This window comes from Pseudomyrmex gracilis, unplaced genomic scaffold, assembly GCF_002006095.1.
Source record: "Pseudomyrmex gracilis isolate BER0280 unplaced genomic scaffold, ASM200609v1 scaffold_32, whole genome shotgun sequence".
Classification (NCBI taxonomy): Eukaryota; Metazoa; Arthropoda; class Insecta; order Hymenoptera; family Formicidae; genus Pseudomyrmex; species Pseudomyrmex gracilis.
In genome coordinates, this window is record NW_018020616.1 from 874,260 (window position 1) to 894,822 (window position 20,563).

Below are 20,563 nucleotides of genomic sequence, written 5' to 3' on the forward strand. Positions count from 1 at the left end.
CCGAAGCGAATAATCTTTCAAGTTGGGGAAACAATATCGGACGCAATCTATATATATATGTATAATTATTTTTAATTAATTATATTTCTTCTTTTCCGAACTAATCGAGATAAAGTCGCATAAACTTCCGAGGAGACGCAATTTTGTGAGAAATTCTGGTTGGAACGTGAGTCGTCTGAATTCGCGCTGTCGGAATTCAAACTTTTCTCGTCTTGCGATCCCGCCGCGAGTCTCCCTCGGGTTATCCACGGATTTCGGAATCGCAGGTGCGAAGCCCGACTACGTCGCTCCGGGTAGGACTTTACATAACTAAGCCTGGCCGATGGATTTACTCGTCGGGCTTACATCCCCATCGCGCTCTTCTCGATCCTCACTGCTACACATACATACATACATATACACACACATGTGCGGTATATATATATATATACACGACGAACGGAAGAAGAGCACAACGTTCTCGTCGTTTCTCCCGACACGAACGGCAGAAACTCGGTCGTTCAGTTTGATCCGGATCTCCCGAGGATGCTTCAAAGTCGGGAGATTCGGAATCGAAACGCACTTCCTCTTCGCCCAGCAAAGACTTCGCTTCCGATCGTTCGCTGAAGTGCACTCTCTCTCTGTATCTTCTCTTCTCTCGATTAGATATCAGCGCGCGACGTAATCGATTTTAGACCAAACCGTACACTCCGATCTGAATAATGCTCGATGATCCGCGGACTTGGAAGTAATCGAGTGTTCTCGAGAACTAATCCTCTGAGGATTAGTTTCGCACGGTTGCATAGAATATTGATGATATTATTGCTTACATCAATCATAATAAGTAATCATGTGACAAGTCTCGCGAGAATTAAAAAGCAAAAATAAGAATATTTCAAATAAATAACAACCGTCCGCTGTGAGTAATTCGGTGTTTTTTTTTTTTTTTTTTTTTAAGAAATGTGCGACACAAGAGAGAACACGATACGTCACGTGCTTCAGCCAGCAAATGACGACAAAACGCGCGTAGTGTACGCCCGTTCGATTTCAAATGCCGCTCTTTTCCGGCGACTTCTATGACCGCTACAAGTCCTTTTTGTCGGCGCTATTCCGCATCCTTAACGATTTTCTGTCGACGCACGTGCCGCGGGCGTGGCGCCTCGATGGCTGCTTGAGAGCAGCACATTTGAATTTATCGGTCGATATCGGAAATTACTTTGCCCATCCACAATGGCTTATTGTGGCTTCGTGGGTCCGCGTGCTGCCTGCAAAGTGCAGCCGCAGATTCGCAACGTTAATATCAATCCGCCCCTTTTCCCCCTCCTTCTCTTCGCCCGTTTTTATGATCCACTCGAATCGCTTCTATGCCTTCGCCGGGGAACCCTCTCTCTCACCGATGTCTTATCGTCAGAAAGCTTGACCCAATCCTGAGGAGGTAATAAAACGCCATAATATCCAGCCGAACATCAAGCGCCACTCTTTTTACTCGTGCGAACATATGTTCGAGTGTGTTTCCGATGATTTACGAGATCAATATGATGCGATTAGAGAAAAGCACTTGGCGAGACTATCGATAAACAAAGAATGTATTTTATTTTATTAGCGTTGTACGTCTAATCTTTACAAGAGAAAAACTGTGCTTGTAAAAAACAACATATGTGAGATTACGTTATTTAACAAAGAGACGTTTGTTAAATCTTTTCACGTGTTTTCGCTGATCACGAGACAAACAAATCAAAAAACTCGCTGAGTGAAAATTTTATAAATGTTGATTGAGAAAATAATATTTGAAAACTTTTTATCACCGCGCGCCGCCAATTAGCGCGTGTTCTCAATGTTCTTAACGAGGGTATTAAAAACTTGTGTTCCTCTCTTATGAGAAATGACTTCGATATCCGACGAGACAGTTCGCGGATATGTGTCGTGGCGCGTACTAATCGAAAACTTCCGGTAAGTTTCGGAGAGAGGATGTCGGGAACCGCCGAGAAACATTTCAGGTGCGAAAACTTCGCTCGGCGCCTGCGTGCTGCTCCGGATGCAAAACTTTCGCCGCATTTCTTCGAGTAATGCCTGCTTCGTAGAATAATCCCGACGGAGGATAAAGCGAAGCCGCTCAAGATTGTCCAAAGTCTTAAGCCAAAAATCTTGTGTACTCAATCCCCCTCTTTTGCTTCTCCATCTTGCCTTTCACATCCTACTTTGTTGCAAACGATATATAGAATCAACCTTTTGGTTACGAAAATAATATACGAAGAGAAGCGCAGCTTCGGCCGCCCCCGGTTAAGAAAGTCTCTATTTTCACATGTACTTTTACGTGACAGGAGGATAAAAAAAAAATCCGATTAACGTCATCCTACAACGGCGAAAAATCTGAGAAACAAAAACCTGGGAAACATTATTTTCTGTATTCCGCGCGCGTGTGCGTATTTTTCGGGCGCCATCTCCGAACAACGAGATGACAGTTCGGATATATAAGGAAGATGATATATTCTTATATTCTCTTTTGGGTCACGAACACATTCGCGAGGAATATACAGCGGGACGCACGCCAAGTCCAATAACTCCCTCTTTTATGCTCGTATCAACGCGGGTTTCGAGCGTTGTGACGGATCACTCTTCGACCAGTGCGTACTTGTCTTGTGCATGTCTGCGCGAATCAGAGATATGAGCATCGGCGGGAATATTGCTTTCCTCCCCCCTAGTTCTCTCGGGATATTGCGTTCGGCACGATTCCGCACCGAACGACTTTGCTAAATCAATTGTTTACAACCCGACGTTTCTCTCCCCGCGAGTTATTTGATGTTCAAGTGGCACGAATGAAGCGCGCATCTCTCGTCGCGCTTTCAAAGTTCCTCTCTCTCTCGCGCGCGACTTCATTTCGCGATATATTATAGAAAACGACACAATTTGTCGCTTATTATTGTTTTCTTCTCAATTCTTGAAATGTACGTATATTTTGTTAAAAAAAAAAAAAAAAAAAAAAACAGCACGCGGGATTTGAGATTTAATCGAGCTCGAATATTGCGCTGCCGCGTTTATGAACGACGTGACGATAAACCGTAAACCGAGAAGAGACGTCGAGATATAAGCGGGGATAGAAATAATAAGAAAGCACACAAGAGAGAGACGCGTATGTATATAGGATATAAAAGCACATCTCTCTCGGCTGGATAAATCGATTGCGACGCCAAAAGAACGAGCGCGGTGGTCCGGTCTCGTTTTCATGAAAACGCGATACGGTAAAGAATGACTCCGCGTTTCTGATAAAACTGACCTGCAGCCACGTCGAGGCAATAAAGATTTGCAATGGAAATGAAGCCGCCGCGACTCCTCCGGCGACAGTACGTTATCTGCTGGAACATTGAATCTCTCCGCGGTATATGTATATAGCGCATAGTCGAGCCATAAAACAACTGACCTTCCGCCAACGATATCGCAATATTTTTCGCCAAAATCTCGATATATATATATATATATATGTATATTGTTTCATTTAAAATTATCGCGCGCAAATATGTTTTGACATTTTCTCACAGCGCGTTGTAATATCGAAACAAAAACTATAAACAACAATGCGTGTACATCTAGAGTTTCAACAATATTAAAATATGACCTATATACAACACACATTAATATATACAATAATTATTGACATACGCATTGTTATATGTTTCATGATTATTATCGTTCTCTAATCGGATAGTATTATATTTAGTCGGTCATCCGGCACGCGCAATAATTTGTTCGCACGCAAAAGGAATTTCAAATAAATGTGTTCAACTAATAATTGAACATATCCCGTCTTTAACAAGTGACGGTAAACGCGCGACTGTGTGTGAAGCAAGACGAAGGATCTGCTAATGACTAATTCATTGCACATTCCGTTCTACCGAAGCTCAACCGCACAATGCCCTCCAAGTAGTATAGGTCACTATTGAGCGCAGCGTGGCGGAATAACGAGCCAAGCGCTTGTTGGCGAAAGCTCTTCCTCGCGAAAGGATACATTTTGCGCAACGACGAAATATTTCACGATTACGGAGACAAATAATCCCTCGCACATTTTGCGCAAATATACGAGCGCGCTTTCTCGCGCGTTTCCGTTCAAAAAAAAACAAAAAAAAAAAACAAAAAAAAAACAGACTGTCACTTTCGGTATTTATATTTATACGTCTAAATATTTTCTCGCAAATATCCGACGCGCGTGGATTTGCGAGGAGCATTTCAAACACGACGCGCGATATATAACTAGATTGTCAACAATATACGTAATGCAAATATGAATACCGCCATTTTTAACCGCTAAACGCCGAGAATACATTCAATGTATAAGCGCGCGCATACACACACACACACATACACTCATGAACACGTTCAAACATCGCAGAATACAATACACACGGTTACAGTTTTCTCAACAATAACAGTGAAGCGGAAAAGAGCGAAATATGAAAGATGATTTACGATAGGCAATTTCGAGGAAAAGGTACGTCTTGACATCTCTTCGTTTTATCCCTTCGCATCGCCCGAGGAATCATACGGTTGAAGAAAAAACCTACTCGCGCTGGAACAGAATAGCGTTGCGTAATGGCTATGCTTCTGTGCGAACAAACGCCAATGATTGCCGGGAAAAATGCGCAGCTATGTCGGCAAAAATAGTCGAGGCAAATTATTGGCGGCGTCGCGTTCTTGATTATACACATTCTCGCTGCGCGAGATGAGATATAATCTGCAGAAACGAGATAAACAGCAAGAGAGATTTAAATTAAAAAAAAAAAAAGAAAGCTTAAATTGTTTGGGAAGTTATTTAAGAAAAAAATGGAAAAAGAAATTAAATTTAAATTATACATTTATAATCTTTACAAAAGACTATTATATATTTATACCATATATTTTGGACAATATAATATCCCAGGAAGATGCGTACGTGTGTGTGTGTGTAGAATTTAACATTAAACTGCATGAAATGCATACAAAGTCACAGAAATCATAGAAACGCCAGAGGTGTGCCAGAGACGAGATTGCAATACGAAAAATACAACGAAAACCTACGAATAATCACGAAATGGAGAAAAAAAGAGATGAGAGAAGAACCGAGGGTAAATGGCTGTGAATAATTGACGAAAAAGGGATTGAAAGACTTCGGCTTGCCAAGATCGGCTGCCGGGAGAAGATTGAAAATGGAAGGTAAGAGAAAAGTATATAAGGAAAAAGAGAGAGAGAGAGAGAGAATGAGCGCGACATAGGCGCTCCATAAAGAAAATGCAAGGAAAGATCTTTCCTTTGGAGAATTAAGAGAGAGAAATTCAGAATGATTTATATATTCGCCAGCTCGTCTCTTCGCACTATCTGATCCTCGATAGCGCAACGCTTTCAGAAATACTGCAGTTACTTTTTTTTTTTTTTTTTTGTTTTTTTATTCGGCGCATTAATATATTACGCGCGTTACACTTATAGATTATATAATACATAAATCAAGAGCAAAATTTTGCTCTCTTTTGTAAATTTTATTTTCACATAAAATGCTATTATGACGTACTTGATATACGACGTTACATAAAATCAATTACAAAAAACGCGCGCATTATCGAATAGACGAAAGTAACGATTTGCGCACTTAATTACTTTTCAAGATCGACAGTAGAGACTCATGTGTAAATTATGTTATAAATATAAATTACTTAATCCGAAAAGAAACGATTTATTCAATCGACAATCGAGCAAAAAGCAATCAAAATAATTGATTTTTATATATTAAAAATCAATTCGATAAGACGAGGGTGAGAGATTTAAGACTTTTACTCTCTGGACGCCAGAAGTCGAAAGATCGATTAGATGACGTGAAATGAATGAAGTCTCTTGGGCAGCAAAACCGTCACGAGAGCCGACACAGTAAAATGGATTCTAATCTCTCTTTGACGCTTCGTAACGTAGGCGTCGCATAGCATTATTCGTCCATTAGGATGCTGAATAATTCACAAACCGGGTGTCTTGGTCGCGCAAACTTTTTTCGGAGACCAAGATCCAATGATCGCTCTAAAACGAACAAAGATGAAGAAGAACAAAAAGAAGAAGGAAAAATTGTTCTTTCACTCTTCGTTTACCGGTTAAATAATCTGCTGGCAAATTGATCGCTTGTGAATCTTTGAAAAAAGTTTGTTGTTTCTCATTTCAATTCAATCAAAAAGCATTGATGCAAAGTGAGATATGTTCAATTTATAGAATAAAAATCGTACGAAACACAGAGGCAGATAATATTAGACAGAAATTTTTTTCTAAAAAAAAGAAAACAAAAACAAGTCGATACTGCTATTGCACACAAGAGAAAAAAAAACTGTTTATTTTGCATAAAAATATATTTACCATATATGCCACAGGCAAATAAACAAATTTCGTGAAATTATTACAACGCATCAACATTAGAATGAAACGGTACACTGTATGTGATTATTTAATGTTTTGTTGAGAGTACCTTTTCGATATATACGTACATACATTGAATATAGAAAATATACGATGTATTTTGACGAGTGTTAATCGACGCGCGTGATTCGCGTAACAAAATCCAGCATTGACGCGCCCGCAGCTGGCTTCGAATTACGTTCAATTTTTCAGGCAAAAGTTACAAACGGTCACATACTGACGATCGAGCTCTCCGATAAATTGTTCGTGATGGCGCGGCGGAAATCGTTACACGCGGTGCGCGCGCGAGCATATATACGGGTGGGAGATTGCATTATGCAACCGAGGCCCGCGTATACGACGAGGCCGAATACGATCACGTGCACACTCACGGGGTTAACGAAGTGCCTCGTGGGAATAGCGAACCGACTACGGTTGCAAATGGACCAAAGAGAACACGTTCCTCGGAGATACTCGGCTCGGACACCTATCTCCCTGTCTGTCCGTGCACGATCCGCTCGTTACACCCGAGCTTGTAATAATTGCGCGCAGATATCCGGCCCGGATATAGATTTACGGAAGAGAGATCGTGTGATAACGGATATTTTTCAAATCTTGTTAGATCGAATCTTGGCGAGCGAGATGTATAGCTAGTTAGTAGAGAGCTATAACAAAACGCGGATGTAAGAAACTATTGCGTTTATCCGTCACTTACGATAATATTTATCTTCTGTTACAGTAAAATGGTCTATTTGAGAAAGCACCTTACCGTTGTTGTTTCAGACAACAATAATGTTTTTTTAATATTATCTCAGTCGCGGTTTTTCTAGTCAAAAAAAAAAAAAAAAAAAAAAAAATATAGAGCGCAGTGTTTCCCGAGGCGATCGCTACTCATTTCGCGAAATAGGTACGTACGCTATTATTCCGGAAGACGATTGTAGGTCGGCCGCAACGGCTGCGGCCGGACCATGTTGCGCCTGTAGCGTTGCGAATAGTTTCCTACCTACCGCGAATGAAGGCGGCGTTTGCCTTTACTGCTGCATCGCCCGTAGCGCTGCGCTTTGTTCTGACGTCCATTCGAGACCCGATCCATTCCGTGGCTGGCTCTAATAGCGAAGCTGCACTACTACTGGTCGTGAAAATAGAGCTTTGTCTCTCGCTCTCAGCTCCCGTAGGGATAAATTAAAATGAGTCACGTGCTGTTGATTTGCTATTACCCCCGTGTTTGTTTTGCTCAAGGATCTTGACGCGATAACGAGTCACCTTCTCGCGAAGCATTTTATGACAATTGAACGGTAATCGTGCTCTCTCGAGAGAAGAGAAACTTATTTTTGTCTCATTGCGAAAAAAAGAGCGAGACAGAGAGTTCTGGACGCGCGCAACAGCGACACGTGCGTTTACGTAACAAGTGACGTGAGTAATGTGTTTTCTACAGTTTTCTACTTTCTTTAAGTGGAGGTTATTATTTATACGTACTTTAATGTGCATACAGTGGAGCCATTTGTCTTCGTGAATTAATGAGTAATAATACAGCAAAATGTGGTGTGTGATTAATTAATCTCGCAGGCAGCTCTCTAAAGTGCCGGACTCCCCAGTGCTACTAAAATAGGTCACAATTACTCCCAAGGTATGTAATGTTGGAAACTTTGAAATAAAAACAATAAATTAAGAACATTTAATTATTACGAATTTTCTGCGCGATTCTATTTGTTGACTAAAGCGTGCGACAAATTGTATGTATTATCTCTCCGCACACATCGAGATGTGATATTAAATAAGACAAATATTCACTTTGTAGTTTTGATCGTTTCTGTATTTTGCAGCGCGAGAAAGTATCTTGAATCGTGAACAAGATTGCGCACGACTCGGTGGAGAAGAAGGATTCAAATAGAAGATAAATTCAATCATATTACAATGAGGTGGTTCTGTAATGCGATTTAGTGTAGGTATTCACTACAGTTTCTATTTATTCGCTCCGGTTTAATATAAGTCAAACTGATAATAATTTACTTACGAAGTTTCACGAGGATCGAAAGATAACGTTGTACATTGAAAAGGTCCCGCGTCGCCGATTCGATTTTATGTCAATTGCCGCGCTGCGCTCTGTGACAGTAGAGAAAAAGAGAATATTTCCAGCAGGATGGGTACGCAGAGCGCGAATACTCGGAAATGAGAAAGTTTCAGTCGTATATAACAATTCCGCGCGCGGATAATTTCGCTAATTTATAATTTAGCGAACAAATTGCTGCTAACCCATGCATTGATAATATGAATTTTACAAAATCTGAATACAACGACACGATTTAATATTTATTACATTAATTTTGCGGCAAACTTGCGAATCAATTGGCAAAATGTCACTGAGAAAGAGAGAGAGAGAGAGAGAGAGAGAGAGAGTTCCGCGAATGATAGCAATCTCAAAATGATTAACACACGACTGAACAATAATTAATTACGTCGCTCTAACCTCCGTCTCTTGTTTGTCTTCTAAACTGTCACATCACTTTCTTATTTAATATGTATATTATAAACAAAGCAACCGCGCTCTCGTTACTTGGCCGTGAGCTAACCTGATTATACTATACTCGCTAGCATAATTTTGTTAATTATACAGCGATCACACACTCGGTACACGGCGTTAATTACAAATCCCCCTCTCTCTCTCTCTCTCTCTCTCCCTCTCTCTCTGTCTGTGTGTGTATGTATGTGTGTGTGTGTACACATTCTGGTCTATCTGATATACATACTCCATCTAACCCGCTTGACGATGCATATACAAACATACACGAGCGAATCGGTAGTCAAGATAATGAATCGATAATCTCTTCAAAGTTTATGGGTATCGTTGCAATGGAATTTTCGGGCACGAAGTACGACGGAGATTTGTGCAAAAGCCGCTTATCTGCAGTCTGAACTTTGTCATTTATCGAATCGCCCCGATGCGAGTCGGTAAAAGAGGGATAAATAAAACGAGGGAAAATAAATACGCGGCGCTCTCAACAGCGGCGACGCGACGGCGGGAAAAAAAAAAATCTACAGGGTGCACATATTGCGAGAAAGCAAAGGCAGGCGACGTTGAAAAATCTATTTATATATGTCCGATAGTCTCCCTCCCCTCTGCGCGCCAAGTATACGCGGTGTGCGCCTCTCTCTCGTCAGAGACGTGACGACGTCACCCTTTTTGACATCTCCCCGCGACACGTGAGCTTTTCTCACGAGAGATCGGGATTTATTTTTTTTTCGTTGTGCGAATTCCCAATTGCGGGCTATTCCCTATTTGGGCTGCATCGTTAATTCCGGCGCGAGAAAAGTTTTCCGATTCATAAACTTGCGGCTATAAAAAAAGTAAAGCGCGTGATCGGTGACAACGACGCGAATGTAAGAAGAAATGTCGCAAATATAAGAAAGCAACAGAAGAACACGTGGAAAAAAAGTAAAGCTTGAAAATGCACAAAGTGTTTCTCAATCAGAAATTTGTTGCGACTGTGATAATTGAAGTTTACAACGGATGTATAATTAATTTATCTCCAATTGCCAGTTTAATTATAATCCCCTTCTTAACCAATTAGCTTTCTGTGCAACTATTCGTGAATCACAATCGATGACGAAACAATACAATAATCTCGAGGATTATCCGTTATGATCCACTTGTCTAAGCGATAAGACAAGCTCACCCGAAGCGTTCAATTCGATCTACTTTAGCTCGCTATTCGCTTTAAACGGCCCAGGATCCTCCATCTGATCCGGTTGTATCCGGATTCACTTTGTAATAAAATACTCGTTACATGATAATCTTCTTCCCTTCCGTCTTGTAAGCGAGAGAGATCACAACTGTCTAAGAGAGATAACATTACCCGTGTATATATTTACGTATTCTCTCGTTCGATTGGACAAAGTTTTCGCATTGCTCAGCAGAGGCTCCTCGCTTCTTGCGATCAATTTCGCATTTGGATTTGTCCCGACTACGTATTCGTATTCGTATCGCGACACTCGTATTCGCGACACACCGCCGAAAATTTATCGCGCATAGTTAAAGAATTACGCGTGTACGCGAACAATCTCTCGCGTCGCGCGTCGTTTCCTCCAAGTTGAGAAATCCCGACACTAACTTCATTTATCCCCTCGTTCTCTAACGCCGACACTCGATAAAGTGTCATCCGTGTATATAGCTAATCCCGTCGTTCCGATAAAACGCGCGCATAAATTTCGTCCAAATCTCGAGCTCGATTTTAGAGAAAGTCCTCGTTTTCCCGACGATGAAACTTGAAATTTTGGGCGTAAACGCCAATTTTGTCGGCGAAAAAACACGAACGTGAATAGCAAAAACTAGACTTTCGTCTAATTCGACCGAAAACGCGGAAACTTTGTTACCAGGGTGCTCCAATTGTCGATCGGCACCTCTTTTTTAGCGCCTCTTCTTGCCTCTTCTGTATTTTTAGTCACTCCAATCTGTCGTAGTACCTCTCGGTGCTATTGCTCTCTGCTTCGTTCTCGTTCTCTCGCGCTTTCTTTCCTTCCTCCTCGTGGAATTTATTTATTTCTCTCCACATCGCCGAGGCGCGAGACGGAAGCGAAAATATGCGACGGCAATTCCACGTGTCGCTAATTTTCTATTCAAACGAAATAAGCGAGGCATACTTCCGAAATGGCTGTGCATTTGATGAGCGCGATATATATATACGCGAAGAACGAAGTCGCTCGAAGTACCGAAGTGCTCCACTACGAAGTTTTCCACTTTTCGTGCTCGCGCAGAGGAAAGAGCACCGCGAAGGAACACTTCCACTTGAATCGATTAAAGAACGAGCGAGACGCGAAATATTCCCGTCTCGCGCGGGCCGTAAAATAAAATTACACCAATATATGCGATATCGAGCGGATTCGGAAAGATTTGTCACTCGCCGCGCGATCTATTCGCGCTGAAAAGTTAACAAGTACCTAATATGTATAGAAGAAAAAAGTACGTAAAGCTGAATGTGAATAATAACGTCTCGATTGAAACATTTAAATCGATTATTTTTTAAATTTTGTCTCGTTTTTTTTTTACATAACTACAATGTGTAAAAATAATTTACTTTCTTCGTGTATTGCGTGAAATTAAGAAGAATTATTTACGGTATTAAGTGTACGCGCGAGCGTCTTTTTTAACGTTTTAAAGAAACTAAGCGTAAAGTAAAAACTTAACTCAAGCCAGACATCTTCGGTTGTATGTTTGGACGAGCAAAAGTAAGCGCGCTTCTCCCTAAAGACCACATCTTTCGCAGTCGGTACACGTTTATACGACACCGCGGCTTAATTACCTCGTTACCGCGACCATATACTTGCTTTCTGTTGGATCCAGCCGCAAGATCCACCGTCTATTCGCAACGCGAAGAGGCGAAGAGCAGAAAGGAAAATGGTACTTTTAACCGAGATTAAATACTCGCCTGGTTGAAAGAAATGTGGGTGAAACGAGATAGGAAGATCGTGGTGCCGGTGGGTTTATCCCGTGAACGAGGAATTGTTTAACGAGGACAACTCAACACGCAAGACAAGCTAAATAGCGCACATCGTGAATGTTTAAGGTTACGGAAGAAAACGGACGAAACGCGCCTGTAAAATAAGTTGCGACCACTTAAGGGTTCTACGAGTTTTTAAAAGCTACGCCCCCTTAAACGGTTTTTCCTTCTTTCTTTTCTTTTTTTTTTTTTTTAATTTCAGTCAGGACGTAAAAAATCCTCGTGCAACTGAATTTGATGCGATTTGCATTTAAATAACGTGATTCAAGTAATTTGGGATAATGCGCAAGTTTAAGCAAGTCGAGAGTATCCGAGATTTAAATCTCGCGGTCTTCTTATCTCCTTCCAGGAGATAATTTATTATTTTTTTTTGTTTGTTTGGTTTATATTTCTCTTCGGATTATTTATTTCATTTATTATTCATCGCGAGATGTGTGTGCTACTTTTTGTTGAGCAAAAGCAAATGCGGGTTTATTTCAAATTCGCTGATCTACGCTTATGAGAGAATTCCGGTGACACGCTGACAATCTAATCCGGCAAACAGGATGTATGAGATGAACTCACGATCGAAACTCACCCAGCGATTTCGCGCGAACGCAGCACACGTCCTTCCTACTGTAAATCGTGGGATTTCCCCAATGCGAACGTGCGGCCGCGTTTGCATTTCGTTCTGACCCGACACGCTGTGACAATGAATGACTGTTTTCACGTAAACGCGAACACAACGCGCCTACGGTGTAAATGAGGATCGATACGTCCTGAAGAGAGTCGGGGAGTACCCTATTTCCGATTGAACTGTATCGCACGCCGAGTCGAAAATATTGTCGACTACGTAATCAGAAGTGATTGCATAATATCGAGTTTCATCTCGGCGTGGCCAATACTTTTACATTCGCACAAATAGAATTTATAAATAAATGATATATCGGCACAAAATTATAAATGCCATCGTTAGTTAATTAAGTCAAATGAGAAATAACAAATTAAATATGAGATGTACGTTATATCTACGTACAATTTTATTTTTTTTTCTCGTAAAAATTAATTTATATTTATAAAAATTATTTTACAAAAATTTATTTATTATTCTTATCATCGTGACTTTTGAATCGGTCTTTCTTTAACGAGAAGAAGTTCGCGCATTACTTTCTCTCGTCACATCACCTTTAACATATAAAAATACGTTAGAACATATTTTCTAACGATAAGAGTAATCAATAGTGTTAGTGTGCAAATGATTCTTCATTACTTTATACAATAATAACAATAATATACAACAACGCGATGTAACCTGATTCTGGAGAATTAAATCTGATATTATATAATTGCGTTTTACGTAACCGTAATTGTAGCGATGATAATCACTCGTGTTTTTTTTTTCTTTTTTTTTTTTGTAGCTTTCTCGACCTACGTTCGCGCAATTATACAATGTCGGATTTAATTCTTCAGAATTCAGTTATTTTCTTACGTTATCACCGGGATATTATAGCTGTCACAGCATTGAGAGTCCGCTGAAATTCCAAAATGTGTTACGTAAATTCTAATAACAGTATAGAGCTCGCTCCGCATCGCAATTCGTTACGTGTTTCGCTACATGACGATTACTCTTCATTCTGGAGACGCGGCACACGCGTTCAGATCCCGTGATTTCGTGATTCCACGTAGATCTGTCGTGAAATACTCACGTAGATCTATCGTGAAATACACTCAACCCTCGGTCGTGCGTTGCACCAATGCGAATAAATTGAGTATAGAGGTTTTCCCGCGGCTGAGAAGAGATTATGGTAATGCGAGATTACGTCGTATTTAAGTGGAAGTCGCTTGCTACCCCGTCAGCAGTTCGCTATTGATGTCAGACTTCCGTGCAATTCTCGCGCTCGCGTGAATGCTAATTAGAATAATAATGCCGGTTTGACAGAGAAAGAGAGAGAGAGAGAGAGAGAGAGAGGGAGCTAACAAAAAATATCAAAGTTAATTGAAATACACCGGCGCGTGCGATGATAAAGTGAGTGGAATTGAACTCAGCCGAGGTAATTGTACGACGTCGACGGAATTAAAACGATACAAAGTTAACACGACGTTATTTGCAACAACACCACCTGTATTACGAATCATCTCGAAACGGAAATATACATCAATGCAATATTTAGCATTGTCTCTGAACAAGCGATCCATCTTCAGCAATCGCACACTTAGCGTTGATCATTGTCGAGATATAAAAAGAAACTTTTTCTTGAGAAGAGTGCAATAATATGATAATAATAAGAAAATAATAACAAAAACACATTTATTATTTAATTAGTTATTTAGATTCAATTCTTTTGGACATAATGGTTGTTTACTTACTTTTGTGCCATGACGTAAATATACGAACTTGTGCTTTGTATATTTTTGAATTATGTTCTTGCAATTTAATGTTTTGTATTATATATATGCTTTTTGTATTGAATATCTGTCGAGAACATGAGTCAAATTTTCATTGAACCTGGGAAGAAAAATGATCGCGACTTCGGAATTACTTGGCTCTCACCTCGCTTTTCCTTCGTCTGTGTCATTAAACCGACTAATTTATTATCCGCCATACTAAGGCACGATCATTCGTCCTTTTCCACGACCTTGAATAAGTCACAACCGTTACAGAAAAGTAAGTGACACGCGACGATTTTTTTCAGAAAATTATTTCTCAACGATATGTACGTCAGCGACGCGTGTCTTCGCACTTGTGACAAAACACGTGACAATCGGCTGAAATGGGAGTTTGTTCGGACAGTCTATCGCAAAATAGCAACTAGTAATTTACTATTAATAAATTAGTATTATGCGAAAGATTGTCCGAACAAACGCTCATTTGCCCTCAAAGCACAGTAACTGCAACGACAAATAAAAAAAAAAACCAAAGTTTCCGATGTGAGATACGGTTGAACAATTTTCTCGACTCGCTGAAATAACGCCGCTCGTAATTTCTTATTAGTCAAATTGAGATTATTACATTATTACCCAACTAATAAAGGTTTTTGTCGGACTTGGCGCCGGCGCGCAATGTGGTGCCAGCCGGAAGCCAATTTGCACAGAGGATTTAATTGAAAAATGTGGCTTGGACCGGTGGACTGAGATTAGTTGGCGGAAAAGCGTGGAAAATTCACGGACGTCCGCGGCAATTAGACACGATCGAGCGATTTATTCGCGACGTTAAGTTGATCGAACGGAACGGCGCCAAGCCGACCGAAGCTTGACGAATGGCGGCAACGTTTTTCGCTCGCCAATTTTATCCATAACCGGTACAAATGTGCAAATTTTTTCGTTGACTTTCGATATTGATGCAAATATTCTACTGTAAATTTTACACGACTAGTTTTTTCAGTAAACTATAAAATTATTTGTACATATTGAATAAAAAAAAAGAGAGAAAGAACGAGAGAGAGAGAGAGAGAGAGAGAGAGAGAGAGAAGGAGAGAGATAGAAACGAAAGCAATTATTGTTGCGAGAGCACTCGTGTAATAAAGCACAAATATGCATTTGTCAAGCACAAACGATAACTTTTATCACAAAATAACAAATTAAATAACAAAAATAATAAATATTATTCTAGAGCACACATTCTGTTTCAATATTGAAAATAAATAAATTATTACAAATTTTAAGTGCCTCGCTTGTCACGTCGAAATATCTGTATTTTACATAATGACGTTATATATATACTTGCAAATTATTTTCCGCGCTTAGGCGGAATTTCTTTGGTGTATTAAGCGCGTACACCAAAACGTGAGGAAATCATCTTTGAGCCTCTCCTTGAGAGATTCCGAAGAATCCCTCACGAAACTAAAGGGCCGAATATTCCGTCCGACAGTAAGGAAATAGACGGCGAAACCATGGCAGCGGGACTCACTGGGAATCTATGTAATCCCGAGAATTCGCACGTAGATGGAAACGCGGCTGTTAGAAGAATTTAATATCGGTATACACATCCTCAAACACTGTGCATATTGCTGACAATATTTGGCATTTTTCCTCTTGTAATTAGTGTCTCCTTGATTTAATCCCCTTGACGACAATTCGGAAGATGAAAACGATCGATCAACGACGACGACGACGACGACATCCAACACCGTTGACGATCGGTATCGCTTAACCTAAGATGAAGGGTGTCAATATTTTATCCTGTATGAGAACCTCCTTCTTTCTTTTGAAACGTCAAGAAAAGAGATAAATAATATAAATAAATTGTAAATAAAGCATAATATATACACATCGGTATAAAAAGTACTCATAATAGTAATTATCATAAAATTTATTCTCCAAAATTTGTTTCATGAAACTGAACGCTACATAAATCTTTCTTGATTAAATTACACATTCAATACGGCTGTAAGTAACGCGTCCTGACGAGGGTTGATCTGTTTTAACTGGTTGTGTGTGTGTGTGTGCTGGGATCCGTTATTTAAAATATCTAAACAATGTTTTTTAATTAAAAGTTGCGTGACAAGAGTTAATTCCATTTTTTGCAGCAATGATAGCGAGATAGAATATCCCGATAATTATTCTGAGAAGGTAATTTCACAATAGCTATTGAAAGTCTGTTATTAACTTTATAGAAGTAATGAGCAAAAATTCCGGCAAATTATTCAATAGATTATGAAAACTGTTCAAACTCGACATTCTGAAAGAAGAAAGTTTGATCGACATTTACGAGAAACAGTTATTAAAATTCATATCGGTACGTGTTGTTTGACAAAAGCTGTTATTGATTTTCCGAGTTAACAAATGCACGCAAACTGTTCGCATTCAAATATATATATATATATATATAATACGTTTGATATCGTAAATGGAAACTTTATTTCCATCCAGTTTATCTTTCGCGAATGCAAATAGATAGCAGTTTATCTAGACTTCATAGGAATTATTAACACGCGCGCGTCAATTTTCCCTTTCTCTTCTTCCTCCCTCTCTCTCTCTCTCTCTCTCTCTCTCTCTCTCTCTCTCNCTCTCTCTCTCTCTCTCTCTCTCTCTCTCTCTCTCTCTCTCTCTCTCTCTCTTTTCGCGCGTTCGCGAATTCAATACATCGAGATTGAAAACGTCATATATATTTTGATGTATTTACTGAATTACAAAACTCTGTAAAACTCTGGTTTTAATAATGCAAAAATCATCCCGCATGTTGTAACATAATGCTGAACTATTTCTATATACGTTATATCATATAATGCACGCAAGTTGAATTGATAATTTAATCTGTTCGAATCACAAAGCAAAATTTTAGTAATTACAAAACTATATATATCTGTGAAACACGCGCGAAATTGAATATTGTTGTAGAAAATTGTGTTTACAAATTAATATATATATATATATATATATATATTACACAATATCACAGATATTTAAAGAGTCTTCGATTAATGTAGAAACTTTCACCCTCCGAATTCTTGATAATCCCGCGCTTATCGCTCCTTATTTGACCTACTTTCGTACTTTTCTATATAAAAAAAACGTAGAAAAATTTCCGGTTTAATCAGGTGCCCGTCACGTGCAGCCGCAAGCGTCGTCGTCATCGCAACAACAACGCTCTCTCTGATCTCGCGCGCGTCTCCCGCGTTCACCTTTAAAAAAAAATAATAAACGTAATCTCAGATAAAGCGTCAAACATCTGGTTTCGTATTTTCAAGAAAGTTTTCTTTGCCGATCCCTTCGATCCCTTTGCGATAAGAATAACAATCATCAAGGCCATTAAGCTCTCACTTTCCCGTAGAAATAATTGCCCAAAGGATTTTTCATCTACACGAAAAAAAAAAAACGTGTCATCGGAGATCAGAATAAGAAGTTTGAATAACGCTTCGATACATCAATCTTCTTCACTCTAGTAACTTAATTAAATAAAGCTGACGGTAATATATGAGAGCGCGAAAGAAGATCGCAAACAATAATCGTGTAATAACTCATGCGCAAATAGAATTTTCTTTGAACGCGTAAATAAATTGTTTTCTTCAATTTTCTCAACTTGTTGTTGTTATATTTATTTCATAGTTGTTTTATTTTTCTTCCGACAAACGAAAACACGATCTCCACAGAAGAAACAAAACTTTTCTTTTTTTCTTCATCGCTAATACGTTTATCGTTAATTTCACTTAATTGTCGAGATAGCGTGCGAAAAGAATTGTTTGGTTTCGTTTCCATTAAAGGACCGTTACGGAGTTGAATGAGACAATAAGCGGCCTTTTGTGAGATAACTTTGTGTACTTCAACTTGGACGTAGCGATGATCGCGACCACAAGAGAGATTCGTGTGTGGGCGGCTTTAACTACTTCCTACCGGCCGCGAACAAGTGCGGCGTGACCCAGTCCGGTGTTTTTTCAACGGGAAAAAAGTGTGAAGAGGGAAAAATAGGGTGAAAACGACGCCGGTGCTTTGCATTCTCGGGCGTTTCGCGATAAAAAAAAAGGTAAACGCATGCCCTCTCGAGTTCAACGAAAGCTTAAAACGCACCAAGAATGCGTACTTGCGAGCACTCTTTGTGAAAAAAAAAAAAAAAAAAAACCACGTATTTGTATTCCGTGGTAAATTACGGCGAAGTACAGAGTCGAGAGTTTGCGATGAAAGAAATTTCATTGGTCGAATAAATATTTGTACGTCAAATATCGTGTCCTTGCGGAGTCCAATCATCATTTTAGACCTTTATCTAAGCATGCACAGTAGGTGCTTATAAAAACATAAAAATATTTATGTCGATGTAGTTTGTGTTCGCATTTTGTTAATCGACGGTCACGATATAGAACAAATCTGCGTGTTACAGCGCAATCAAAAACAAAATTATCGAATCGATGCGGTAACTTAATTCGCGTTAATGTATTGTACGTACTTGCAACAACGCGCAGGCCGCATCATCGCAACGGTCGAATTTGTGATAATCATTCCGCGATGACGCTTTTTACGTCATTAAATATTTGCCACAATAAATTTATTGGCGGTTCTATGTGCAAATTGTAAAATGAAGTCTAAAATAATAATGCAGTGTGTAATATTTACAGAAATAATACGGTCATGTGAATAGCACGACCGTTGATAAACATCCTGTCACACGTTACGGCGACACAGCGTTTGATCACGCTTTTGTATCCACTCACCCCAAAATGTTGGAAAATTCGCATCGACACGGATTATATCTGCGCTCGCTACGTAACAATAAAGCACTTCATATCCGCACGTTGATTGCAACACAATTTAAACGTAAACGCGCGCGCGCGCGTACTTTCAAAAGCGTTTTTCTTTATTCTTAGTTGCCGTTTCACAGAGCAAACTTCAAGCGCTAAATAATTAACGCAAACAATTTTTTTTCACGAGAGCAAAATTATGTTTAATCTCGAGCGTATTCAAAATAGTTTTATAAATCTTGCAACCTTTGTCACAAGCGAAAATAAAATTGAAAATAGTTTATTCTTTATTTCTTCCCTCGGAAATAAACTTCTTTTGTCTTTTATTGTTGTTTTTTTTTTTTTTCTGGGAGAAGGAAGGAGGAGGAGAGAAGAGATTTACTAACAACAATTCCCGAAATCGGATTAGCTGTCGCTCGTGCGTCTGGCGCGGGTAAGAGAAAGATTTCTTCTTTCACCTGCGCCTTCTGGTTACGGCGGTTTAATTACGGCGCTTTAATTACAAATTTTGCCGGCGAGAGCGCGCGTTATAAAATTGGAATCTCGACGACCGGACGCGCTGGAGAACAACGGAGAGTTATTTTTCACGCGAACGTCAACATTGCGAAAGATTCGCGTGATGTACGGAAACGAAAAAAAAAAAAAGAAAAAAACATTACAACGACTAGTATAACTTTCTAGCGTATAAGATATGTTTAAATCCCACACGACAGAGAGCAATAATGTTCTCTTCAAATCCTTTCGATGTAATTGCGTTTTTTTTCTTCTAAAATCGCGTTTCCGTCCAAATATTTCGCTTGTGTGTTTAATCTTTCCGGAGATATAAACCATGTTTGAAAGATATATAGGAAAGCAGAATTGAAATTAATCTAGTAATCTGCTTATTCCACTGAGAAATCACGTTCTCAATCTTCAAATCTGAAGTGTCAGATTAAGTACCCGCGCGTTCGTTATTCTTATTATTATTGCAATCCGTGAGAATGACGTTCATTTTCGAGTAACGAAAGCTCTCGTTGTGATCTCTTTCCCCGTCCGTCAGAAAGCTTTCTCTTGGCGCGCGCTATCCAAATTCGGATGATAGTGCGCGAACTCATTATACTCCGACCTGCGATTTGCATAAATTTTCCAAGTCTATAGAAATGAAATTGCCCGCGAAATGCGCGGTGGATGGCGCAGTTCCGGCTGATTCTAAGCAAGCAGCCAACGACACGAGAACGATGGGCACGTGTGTGCGGGAAGTGCATTGTTCCGAGTTGCGCGGATTAAGCTTTTGCGTTTCAGCGTTAACGTAACAACAACAAACTCCGCGGCGGATAAATATGATGATGCGCATACAGGAACTAGATAAGCACTCTTGAATATTTCCTGAAGAAAACTGTTATTTTTGGTAAAATTGCGCAGTGTCGCACTTCTTTTCTTTTTGACAAAAAATTGCACACGTATAAAAATTTAAATTAATATATAACGAGAGAACGTTTCAAAAATGTTCATCTATACTTTTTGATATTATTATAAGTGATAAATGAAAACACTACAAACTGT

The 20,563-nt window shown here is 39.5% G+C and overlaps 1 protein-coding gene and 1 long non-coding RNA gene across 2 annotated transcripts in view; both read right to left on the reverse strand.

Moving 5' to 3' along the window:
* The window catches only part of LOC109852642, a 94,863-nt gene that overhangs the window by 63,757 nt on the left and 10,543 nt on the right, over nucleotides 1–20,563 (reverse strand). The gene's annotated exons all lie outside the window — the stretch shown is intronic.
* Nucleotides 5,771–8,914, reverse strand: LOC109852643. Its single transcript, XR_002250019.1, has 4 exons — nucleotides 8,846–8,914; nucleotides 8,393–8,481; nucleotides 7,855–7,978; nucleotides 5,771–6,012 (listed from the first exon to the last, which is right to left on the reverse strand). It is a non-coding gene; the product is annotated as an uncharacterized LOC109852643 (long non-coding RNA).